Here is a 5000-nt window from a genome sequence, read left to right as displayed (position 1 = left end):
TGTTTTACATGTGTGTGTCTCTTTCTCTATGTTTATGATACGTAGAAGTGTGTGCGTGTGTTCATACTGTATGTGTGTGTGTGTGTGTGTGTGTGTGTGTGTGTGTGTGTGTGTGTGTGTGTGTGTGTGTGTGTGGGAGAGAGAGAGAGCATGTTAGAGTGGTTTGAGCATGTGCAGAGGGACGCCATGCCAGGGCGTCACCCTGTGCCAGTCCTGATGCCCGTCTGCTGTGTGATTGGACGTCTGGGGGGCTGCTGTGTGATCCACTGTCCCACTACCGCTCTCTTATCCTCTCCTCTGCTCTCCCACCATCCCTCTTTTCCTCCTCTCTCTTTCACCCTCTCTCTCTCTCCTCTACTGTCTCTCATCCCTCTCTTTCTCTCCTCTCTCTCTCTCTTTTATTCCTTTCTCTGTCTTTGTACCTTGCCTTGTCATTCTTTCCTTGATTTCCTCATCCTCTAGCTCTCTCTTCCACTATCTCTGCCCCCCTTTCTCCCTCTCCCCTTCTCTCTCTCTCTCTCTCTCCATTTCCCTGATCTGTCACTCTGTCTCGTTCTCTGCCTTTTGTTGCCTGCGCTCTTTTCTCCGGGCAGGAGGATTAGCCTTGTTCCGCCGCGGGGAAAGATGGAGCGATTGATACGGGAGCTTCCTTTTGCTCCCTTTTCTTTTTTTTGCCGCTGTGAGCCAAAGCAAACACAGCATGACTAATGAAGAGAGAGTGTATGTTTCAGAGAGAGAGAGAGAGCAAGACTCTCTGTGTGTGTGTGTGTGTGTGTGTGTGTGAGAGAGAGAGAGAGAGAGAGGGTGATAGAGAAAAGGGAAGGGGGAGGGGGAGAGACACTGCATGTGTATGCTTATGACAGAGAGAGAGAGAGAGAGAACGAGAGATACTTGAGTGTAGTTGTGTGTATCTGTCTGTGTGTGTGTGTATGTGTGTGTGTGTGTGTGTGTGTGTGTCTGTGTGTGTCTGTGTATGTGTGAGACACACACAGCGTGCGCTGTAACTGTGTGTGTGTGTGTGTGGGAGGGGGGATATGTGTAAGCCTAAGGAAGCGAGAGATTGTAACAGATATTGTTTCAATGTTTGCGTTTGTGTGTTTGGGGTTTGTCCACTGTGTGTCTGTACTTGTTTGTTCCAGTGTTTGTTTGTTTGGGTTCGTTTATTGTTGGGGGTCAGTCTTTGTTTTCAGCTACGGTCTTTTGTCTCGTTTTTTCCTCTCCGTTTCACACCCAATCACGCTCTCCTTGTACAAAGCCCTGGGAAGCGACAGATGAATTCCCATGGAAGATGAGAGAGCGAGAGAGAGAGAGAGAGGACAGAGAGAGAGAGACAGAGAGAGAGAGAGAGAAAGAAAGCGAGAGAGAGAGAGAGAGAGAGAGAGAGAGAGAGAGAGAGAGAGAGAGAGAGAGAGACACAGAGAAAGAGAGAGAGAGAAAGAGAGAAAGAAGGAGGGGTGAGCTTTTGGATGAACAACTGTGTAATCACAGACGGGTCATTCCTGAATGTGAGCTCACTCGAGGGCTGCGGGACAGAACCGGAAATAAATATCATGCTCACTGCACAGATTTCCTGGTGACCATACATGCATGATAATCACTTCTTATGCTTTGGCGAGTCTTGCAGAGCCACTTCAATGAATGCCTTTGGGGAAATTAATATTCGCAACCAATTATGACCAGACACACCTAATAAAATAGATTTATATGATGCATTTGATGAAAGGTGAGATATGATGTTCTCTGTGTATTTCTAATTAATCGTCCAAACTTTGGTTACCTTTTTTACTCTAAAGTTATCTATTCACACCTTGTGCTCCTGAAGTGTTGATATTTTGATATTTTGATATTTAATATTGAGTATTTGAGTCCACTGATGTGCCCCAACATACTGTAAGCATTTCATAATTTACTCTTGTTTATTGATTCAACATAATCTTTAACTCAAAGCATCAGCTTTTTTTAGGGATCATTTTAAGTATGTATAGTAAGGCTCAGGCTGTAATGCAATCAATGAATCGTCAATGACTTTGAAGGATTCTGAAAACAGCAGAATAAAAAATGTATATAATGACAATTTTGCTGCATTGCATTTTGCAACAATGCCCTCATTTTGTCTTAAGTTATAAATCCAGTACACCCCTTGTCCACTGTTGGTGTTTTCAAAGTTTAGAAAATTGATGATGTTTCCAAAATCATTGCGTATTTGTGATTAAATATACATTGTGTTGTATATATGTACAGTCTATACAATGTATTTGACATTGTATATACTATGTGTTATACATTGAATATTCGTGATCTCAGTATTGATCAAAATAATGGTGATTATCATTTTTAGCAAAATCGAGCAGCAGGACATTGAATCAATGGCCCCATGAGCACCTCTTAAAGCAACAATAAAGAGTTTTTTGTACCTTAGAATAATGTTTCCAAAATCATTTCAGCGGTTCATCAACTCGTGACAGGGTGAACGGCACTTCTGCTTTCACTTCGCGGCCCTCTATCGGCTATAACCGCACTATGTAACTTTATGAGGTGGGGTAGTGTATCTGTAGTTCCATGAAATGAGACATCAGAAACTGCAAATTTTACTTGCTTCGATGTCGCAATACATCATACTTTCATAAAATCATGCAACATATTCTACCTTTTCTGTTATTTGCTGGATAAACAAATAGCGTGTGTGCGAAAGAGGAAAAGTGCTTTAGTGTTGCTTTAATACCAGAATAAGGCAGGAAACGTAGTGCCCCTGCCTGGTCACATGTAATGGCCAGATTTGCTTATAAGGTTAATTTTAGGCACTTTTCAAGTCATAAAAAAAACTAAATAAGAGGCTGATTTTTTCCAGAACTTTCTCCAATTAAGTTAGCAATTATAAGGGATAGACTCCAGAATTCACAGGGTGTTTGAAGATTGATGGAGGAGCTCAGATGATAGTGGATTGAAATTGCTGTATGATATCCCGAGTATTATAAGTTTAATTAATATGTGCATTTAATCTGGACATTAGAGCTCAAAAGCTCATTTAAGCATGAAGGGCATATGCGGTGGAACAAGGCCATGTATTTTGCATGCAAATTCCTTCCAAAAAGTTCAGAAACCAAACTGGCATGACCTAGTGTGATGTATCCACTTATGCGAAATAGACAGAACATGCTTCTAAAGGGCATGGCTGCCCATAATTAAAATGAGTTTTTCCTTGTAGTCTTTAGTCTTTGGTGGTTATTCTTTCTGAACATTACTCTACTCATTATTCCAACATTAAAAATAGTTAATTATCCCTCAAGGGATACAGGGTCGAAGTTGTAATCACAACCTTATTCAAAAGATACAGTAAACCATTTTGACATTCACAATACTGGCAGGAGATAACAGAACAAAAATACTGGCATTGACCTCCATCAGTCATCATTAAAAAAAAAAAGCAAATGTTAAACACACAAATGATCACACAAACAAATTTGCTGTAATGAGGTCATGAGACAAACTTGATCAAGAGCGTCTACTGTAGATTCCAGGGTATTCTGTATATGTAAAGGTGAAAAGAAAGCGACCAATTCACCAAAGGCCCACACACACACATTTTGGGATATTGCCACATTGAAAAACAAGAAAGAAGGCCGCACTATGCATAGTCACCATTTATTCACACAGACGCGTTTCGGCGTTCTGCCTTCCTCAGTGTGTGAGGGATATTTCCACATACCTGATCTTGGTGCCTTCTCATACCTCTTCCAAGACCCACCAGAAGGAGCCATGATTGCTGGCATAACTCATGAAAAAGAATACGCCAAGTCTGGAGCCCTAAATAAAACAGAACGTGTGTGTGTGTGTGTGTGTGTGTGTGTGTGTGTGTGTGTGTGTGTGTGTGTGTGTGTGTGTGTGTGTGTGTGTGTGTGTGTGTGTGTGTGTGTGTGTGTGTGTGTGTGTGTGTGTGTGTGTGTGTGTGTGTGTGTGTGTGTGTGTGTGTGGGTTTCCAGCTCGGTTTGGGCATAAAAGGTGCCGTGTTCTGTTCGCTCATGCCGCCGACTTGTAATGGAATGGTAAAAATATGGTGGAAATATGGCACACAAAGTTTCTTCAGATTTTTCTGTTGGCTGAATTTGCATTTCAAACCCTCCATTGAAGTCGGAGACAAAAATGTGTTATGTGATATGTGAGGCTGAGGGAACATGTGCACGCGCGCACACACACACACACACACACACACACACACAGTTTTTCTTCCCTCTGATCCGAAGTGTGTTGCCACGATGCCTTAGCATTCTGTATCTAAAATCCGTGTTTTATGTTTAGAATGCACATTTTATCATACTATGTCATCTGAGCAAACGGAGTTCATTTGAATTCAATTGAATGACGTTTAAATGGCTAGAATGGAATGGAATTGAATAGATTAGGATTGCATTGATAACTATCAGTGTACCCTGCATGGGTGGTGAGGGCTGTCACAATTAATCGACTAATTCATTAATTGACTATTTTGATGATTGGTTAGGCGGTTTGTCGAAAATCGAAATGTTATCGATCAAACAACTAATCCTAGCCTGGATAGCACGCAGACCTTCTCAATTGTTGTTATTGAGAGTGGGTCTGGAAATGGTTCATTGACATACGGCTTCAAGCATAACTAGCAGTGAAATGAAACTTAAATTGGTGCATTTAACTCTTATCAAATATTTTCAGGAACTTAGCAATCTTGTAAACAAAGGTTTTAAATGCTGCTGTTTACTCAATTCTAAAGAAATACACGCTCGTGCCGGATTAGCGATTGTATTTGTGTGTCTGTGTTTAAAGGACATTGGAAATGGCTCACATGCCAGGCAAACTATTCCATTATTGGAGAAAAGAATGGACAGATGAATGAAGTGTGAGAGTGAATAATAGTGAGCTGCAGCCCTAGTGGTGAGAGGGTGGGACGGTCCGGGTGTGGCCCCTTTAAATCTTTCACACCTGAATGTTTATACGAGTCCGCTTCCTCCTGGTTCAGTAAGTGGACC

At 41.6% G+C, this 5000-nt stretch overlaps 1 protein-coding gene across 2 annotated transcripts in view; it reads left to right on the top strand.

The window, feature by feature from the left end:
* Positions 1 to 5000, top strand: part of vangl1 (VANGL planar cell polarity protein 1) — a 93298-nt gene that overhangs the window by 10297 nt on the left and 78001 nt on the right. The window lies entirely within an intron of this gene.

The sequence above is a fragment of the Sardina pilchardus genome, chromosome 4 (genome assembly GCF_963854185.1).
Source record: "Sardina pilchardus chromosome 4, fSarPil1.1, whole genome shotgun sequence".
NCBI classification, from domain to species: Eukaryota; Metazoa; Chordata; class Actinopteri; order Clupeiformes; family Clupeidae; genus Sardina; species Sardina pilchardus.
This window is presented reverse-complemented; position numbering and strand designations above follow the sequence as displayed.